The following is a 7,500-nucleotide window of genomic DNA, read 5'->3' on the forward strand; positions in this document are numbered from 1 at the left end:
AGAGAGAGAGAGAGAGAGAGAGAGAGAGAGAGAGAGAGAGAGTTCTATTATTATATTTCTTGTTGTACCCATGATACGGATCAAGTACCAGAAATGTAATAATTTCCATCATATTTCCCACAACTTTTTTGGAGGTTAGAATGCAAAAACTTTAATTTTCAGTTGATTTTTGAAAAGTTTAGAATTCCAGATAAAATTCAAAACCTAACCCTTATATAATACTAATTCCTCTATGACCAATAGGCTATGGCCGGAACACTCAAGAACTCACAACAATTTGGCAACGACACTTCAGAGGCTGAAACCCATTTTCGCTTGACTCTGAGGGCACACCCGCAGCACGCCTGGGCCTACTATAATCTCGCCAGCCTAAAAAAGTAAGATTTACGAGTATAAGGTTTACCTTCTGTCAGTACTGAGAAGAAGGAAAAATCCATTTAAGAAGGTTCCCCCTACAAAAAAAAAAAAAAAAAAAAAATGCTAGTAACCTGAGCCTACGATTATTAGGACTACCTTCTCTTGGTACTAAGAAGTGTAGGATATCTATTTGAAAAGTGCCAGAATAAAAAAAATTAAATAATAAAAAATATTACTAAAAATCTAAGACTTACGAGTATTCAGGACTATCCTTTGCCAGTACTAAGAAGCGGAAACAAATCTATTAAAAAAAGAAAAAAAAAATGATAATCATCTAAGACCTACAAGTATTAGGACTACTCGTGCGTGTATCTTTGTGTGTGTGTATAAGCACAACAACATTCTCATAAGACACATGTACGTACAACCATCTTAAAACTAGATGAACTGGAATTGTTCCAATAACTAAACTAACTCTCCTCAACTTCAGAAGCGACGCTGGTTCGAGTTACAAAGAGGAGAATCATCCTATATTAGCCGGATCGTACAAAGTCATTTGAAAACACGAATGTTCTCCCGCTTAGTTTCCCCTTAAGGGAAGCGAAGCCCGGGATCGACTGGCTTAATCTGATAAAGTTTCAGTTTGTGAGGATTATCTTTGTGAGGGGAATAGTGTATCAAGGGAAATATCTGTGAGTTGCAGAATCGTAATCACTTATGTTTGGTTCATCTTTTGGATGAATTCATCATTGTGAAGTCAGTAGCCTACAAAAATAAACTCTGTTGCTGTTATGTTTGGACCTCTGAATTATAACAATACTTGGCTGTGAAACCGTATTTTGATATCTTTTTGACCTGGGAATTATAAAAATTTTTGTTACTGCGAGAAAATATTTTGATAACTTTTTATCTAAGAATTATAAAAGAAAAAATATTTTTTTTTTACTGCGAACTAATAAATTGATATTTTTTCTACCTTGGAATTATAACAATTCTTCAAAACGAAACAATATTTTGATTAATTTTTTGACATGAAAATTATAGAAAATTTTGACTGCTTATATTGATGAGTTTTTGACACGAGAATGAAAAAAAATTATTAGCTTCGAAACAAATATGGATCACTTGCAGGAATTGCTAGTCTAATGATTCAATATCTTTATGCAATATTTTAGAAGTGTTGAGTCGGTGTTTTAGTCTTCTTTGATAATTGAATCATGATGACGGGGTAGAGTTGCTCAAAATGTATGTATACAGCATATGGATATTGTAATTATTATTATTACTTACTAATGTTGGAAAAGCAGGATGCTATAAGACAGGGGGCTCGAACAGGGAAAGTAGCCCAGTGATGGAAGAAAATAATGAAAAATAACATATTCAAAGAACAGTAACATAAAAATAAATATATCAAATAAATTTTTAACAAAACAATAGGAGAAATGTGATAGAATAGCGAGCCCGAATGTACCCCCAAGCAAGAGAACTCTAACCCAAGACAGTGGAAGACTATGGTACAGAGGCTATGGCACTACCCAATGCTAGAGAACAATGGTTTGATTTTGTAGAGTCCCTCTCCTGGAAGAGCTGCTTACCATAGCAAAAGTCTTTTCTACCCTAACCAAGAGGAAAGTAGTCACTGAACAATTAGAGTGCAGTAGTTAACCCCGTGGGTGAAGAAAAATTGTTTGGTAAAGCTCATTGTTGTCAGGTGTATAAGGATAACGGAGAATATGTAAAGAATAGGCAACATTATTCGGTGTATGTGTAGGCAAAGAAAAAATGAAACGTAACCAGAGAGAAGGAACCAATGTAGCATTTTTCTAGCGATAGTATCTCAACGGGTGGCTGGTGCCCTGGCCAACCTACCACCATTAGATGATACAAATCCATCATGCGTAATTCGTATCTCTGACGATGTTTGGCTATTGTATGATCTTTATTATTGAGTCTTTACAGTACTTTGAACATGTTTATTGTTTTACATTTTCATAGTAATTCTTTATAAGTAATATTCCCTTTATTTCATATTTAGTTCTTAATGATTATCCACTTTATAGGATTTATTGATTTAAATGGCCAAATTTAGAATGGAAAAGGTCAGCAATACTTCTAGCGCTTTTCAAAAAATTTAAATATTACAAATGACAATTTTTCTTTTACATGCCTGGTCTTTTATAGTTTCCTCTCTTATGTTTGATTGTGCTCTATTTTCGTTCTACAGCAATGAAGTATATTTCAAATAGTTTTCAGTAAAGAATTAATCTTGATCATTCTTTGTTTTCTTGTTTACTTTTCTCTTTGTTTATCTTCCAGTTAAAGAACAGAGATCATAACCATCCTCCCTTGTTTACTTTGAAAGCAGAAGACAAGGAGGGCGTAGCAGAAGCGATGCTCCTGCTGGAGGAGTCCCTCACTCATGATGCCAGCAACAAGGACGTCTATCGGCCTTAGCGGGGATGTGCATCGATGAAGGAAGTCCTGCGGATGCTGAGAAACTACATCTCACCTTACTAAGGGCAAGGCCGTTTGATCCAGTGGTCCATAATAACTATGCGGCTTTCCTCCATACAGTGGGTCAGTGAGTTATAAGCTGCAGTGTTTTTTTTTTTTAGAAGGTATTTTTCCAAATATTTCGGGTAGAATAACAAAAGACTAGCTTATGAGATTTGGTAAAACATATACTACACTGATAATTTATATTAAAGAATGAAGATCACAACGTATATGTTTCATCCTTGAGGTTACTCTTTCTTTCTCTCTCTCTCTCTCTCTCTCTCTCTCTCTCTCTCTCTCTCTCATCAAAATAGTGATGAATGCACAGGGTTTAGTCCAGAGTAACTCTAAAAGGAAAATAGAGTTCTTAGTAAAACTAAACCAAATTGAAAAATAGATATATTAAATATAAGTAGAACATGGTATTCGCAAGAGACTGGCAGGGATGACCAGATAAAGGGTTTTCAAACATATAGATCAGACAGAACAAATAGGAATCAAGGGGGAACCGCAATCTATGGAAGAGACACAAGTCATGGAAAAGGCTGTGAAAAATACAGCAACACGGAATGTGAATTGATTGCGGTAGAATTTGAATTTGAAAAACTAGTGAATATTGTAGTTTACAGACCCCCAAGTACTAAGGAGTTTGATGTATTAATAGAAAAAATAGATGATATATGTAGAAACCATAAAGAATGGAATATTCTCCTATCCAGAGATTTTTACTTTCCTTTCGTGGACTGGAAAGAATGGATAGAAGAAAGTGGTTGTATATATACATATAAAATTGAGAGTAATAGTAGCGCAGAAGATAAGGGACAATTTGAAAAGCTTCAAGATATGCTATTAGAACATAATATGCAACAAATAAACCATATTCAAACAAGAAAGGAGAATGTCCTAGATCTAGTATTTGTGAATGAGGTGAATTATGTTAAAGAAATAATAGTGTATAAGACGGGAATTTCAGACCACAATGTCATAGAATTAATGGTCCATTCCAAAGCAAGTGATTGCAGAGATAATCAAAACACAAAACATTGGGAAGGATATGGAAAATATAATTTGTGAACTAAGAATATAAAATGGTCAAAAATAAATGAAGAACTGAACATTGCATTGAAAAATTTATTCGTAAGTGATACTATACAGGTAAATACGGACAAACTGTACAAAATACTGGAGAAAATTGTTGAAAAATATGTACCGAAGAAAACCAATAACCAAAAGACATGCATACCAAGAGAAAGAAGGATCTTATTTCAGAAAATTAGAAAGTGGAAGAAAAATCTTGCAAAAGAAAAAAATATGTAGAAAATGATGGAAATAAAAAGTAAGATAGAAAATGCAGAACAAAAGATTATGTAAACGAAAGAAAATGAAAAAAAAAAAACGGACTTACAAGAAAGAACACTTCAAAATATCAAAAAAAAACCCCAAAGTACTTTACTCCTATACAAAAAAGATGATAAAGGGAGATTAGAAATAGGCCCTCCAAAAATTGAAGGACGGTTAACGAATAAAAGAGGGAAATATGCAACATATTAGCAGAAAAATTTTAAAGTGAGTTCACGCCAAGAATTGCGAATGCGAATAATGAACAGAAATGAGAGAATACAATGTTGAATATCTAACGGATATAGATATTAATGAAGCAGATATTGTTAAGGCGAAATTAAAAGGGATCAGTAGCCGGACCAGATGGAGTTCCAGCGATTTTGTTGAAAAAAAATGCACACAGCTATCGCGAAGCCGCTTGCAATACTGCTAAGAGAAAGTGTAGATATGAGCGAGATATGTTAATAAATTAGCTTTTATAACCCCTATTTTCAAAAGTAGATCAAGACTAGAGGCAAGCAATTATAGACCTGTTAGTCTAACATCAAATATTATGAAAGTGTATGAGAGGGTAATAAAAAAGAAAATAACGGATCATTTGGTTAAAAATAATTTGTTTAATATAGGTCAACATGGTTTTGTGCCCGGAAAAAGTACACAAACCCAACTGATAGCACACTATGAAAACATATACAAAAATATGATAAATGAAAAAAACACAAATGTGTTCTATCTAGATTTAGCGAAAGCCTTTGACAAGGTAGACCATAGTATATTAGAGATAAAAATGAGAATGCGTAATATTGTGGGAAAGATAGGAAAATGGGTAAAAAAATTCCTGCAAAACAGAAAACAGATAGAGGTTGCAAATGACGACGAAATCAGATGAAGATCTGGTAATATCTGGCGTGCCACAAGGTACGGTATTAGCTGCACCTTTTGTTTGTTATTATGATCTCATGCATAGACTGTATGTTAAAAACTCTGTAGCGAGAAGTTTCGCCGATAACACAAGAATCAGTAGAGAAATTACTTGTGATGAAGATAGGAACTCACTACAAGAGATCTAAACAATATGTATGAAGGGTTGGAGATAAATAGGATGGTATTTAACTCCGATAAATCGAATCAATAAATTATGGAAACAGAGGGAATGGTATATGCATACAAGGAACCTAATAACGAGACAATAACAAAAAAAGAAGCAATTAAAGACCTTGGTGTAATGTTAAATAGGAATATGTTATGCAACTACCAAATAGCAACACTGTTGCCTAAATGTAAAGTAAAAATGGGAAAGTTATCCAGACACCTTAAAACAAGAAAAGCTGAACCTATGATTATGCTTTACAAAACTTATGAACGTAGTACACTCGAGTACGGCAATGTGATATAGTACCTACACTACCAAAGGATATTGCATAATTAGAGAGTGTAAGAAGGTCCTATACTGCTAGAATAGAAGAAGTTAAGGACCTTGATTACTGGGAAAGACTGCAATTTTAAAACTATACAGTCTCAGAAAGGAGAAGAGAACGCTACATGATAATACAAGCAAGGAAGCAAATAAAAGGAATTACTGAAAACATCATGGAGCTAAAAATATCAGAAAGAGCAAGCCGAGTAGATTAATAGTGCCAAAAACTATACCAGGAAATCCCAGGAAGGCGCACAAGACATTAATCCACTATGCACCAGCATCGATAATGCAGGGACTATTTAATGCGCTGCCAGCTTATCTGAGAAATATATCAGGAGTGAGCGTAGATGTGTTTAAGAATAAGCTTGATAAATACCTATGATGCATCCCAGATCATCCAGGACTGGAAGATGCAAAATACACCGGAAGATGCATTATCAAATATCTGGTGGATATACGAGGTGCCTCAGACTGAGGGACGTGGGGGAACCCAAACATAAATAAGCCAATAAGGTAAGGCTCTCTCTCTCAATGCAGGCACGCGTAAAACTCCAGCAAAAGTGTTACACGGACAGCCAAGAGCTCCTCCTGCAGGTGCTGTCACAGGAGACACCCCCCCCCCCCCCCAAGGAAGCCCTCTTCCAACTCTCCCTCTTCTAAACCTACACCTACCGCTCCCAGAACACCCTTGCACTCGCTCACCGTGCTGCTCACAACTGCTCAAACCCACCCGCGTTTTGTGCACTTATTCACGCCCATTACGCGGATATGCTCAAGAATCGGAACCACGACGAGGAAGCTGCTCAAGTCAGTATTGCTTGTTGGGTTCGGTGAATAAATTGTTAGTGAGCATTACCAAATCATCATCATCACCATTATCATCCTTATCATCATCATATCTATTATTATCATTATCATCTTCATTATCCTTCTCTTAAAGGGATAATTGAAATGGAAAAGTAAGTGATTCTTAACATTTACTCCAATACGTCTAGTAGTAACCTATTATCACATCCAATCATAATAATAATAATAATAATAATAATAATAATAATAATAATAATAATATTTATTATTACTATTATTATTATTATTATTATTATTAATTATTATTATTATTATTATTATTATTATTATTATGTAGCTGAAAGTAACATAAGAGACGGAGCAAGAAAGGCAGATGAATATCTGCAAAATATCTTCAATAAACCAAATTTTAAATGTGGAATACGAATGGAAGGAAATAGGATGGATTGGTGGATATGTGGTCAAGAATATTCAAGGGGCAAGAAAGATGGTTTGAAAAATTTACCTTTGTCTAATAATTGGTCAGAGTATTGAAATGGCATTTGGACATAAGAAAATCCTGTATGGTTTTAAGTTAAAGTATAGAAGGCATTAATACGTATGATAGTTTATGTTAAAGTAGGGAAACGAGGGTTCAATGTCAAGAAAGAGCAGGAATCAATGCAAGATGAAAAAAAATGTTGCAATGTGGGTAAGTGTGATGAGATATTTTCGATATTTGATTACGTAGTATGTTCATCAGTTTTAATAAGTCAAAAGATTAAGTTGATAGTGACTGTGTGTATGAGAGAGAGAGAGGGAGAGAGAGAGAGAGAGAGAGAGAGAGAGAGAGAGAGTGCATTTGACGTTGGAATGTATGGTTATTGAGGTCGTATTCCTCATGTAGAATATCCTAGATTGCTTAAATTTTTATCATTGGAAATTCTCGAGAAATTTAGAACAAATATACAAAGAGAGAGAGAGAAAGAGAGAGAGAGAGAGAGAGAGAGAGAGAGAGAGATTTGACGTTAGAATCTATGATTATTAACGTCTTTTTTGTAGAATTTTTAAGATTTCTTCAATTATAATCCTTGAAAATT

The 7,500-nt window shown here is 34.5% G+C and overlaps 1 pseudogene; it reads left to right on the forward strand.

Moving 5' to 3' along the window:
* Positions 1-7,500, forward strand: part of LOC137621032 (protein O-mannosyl-transferase TMTC1-like) — a 167,254-nt pseudogene that overhangs the window by 155,914 nt on the left and 3,840 nt on the right.

This window comes from Palaemon carinicauda, chromosome 2 (assembly GCF_036898095.1).
Source record: "Palaemon carinicauda isolate YSFRI2023 chromosome 2, ASM3689809v2, whole genome shotgun sequence".
Taxonomy (NCBI): Eukaryota; Metazoa; Arthropoda; class Malacostraca; order Decapoda; family Palaemonidae; genus Palaemon; species Palaemon carinicauda.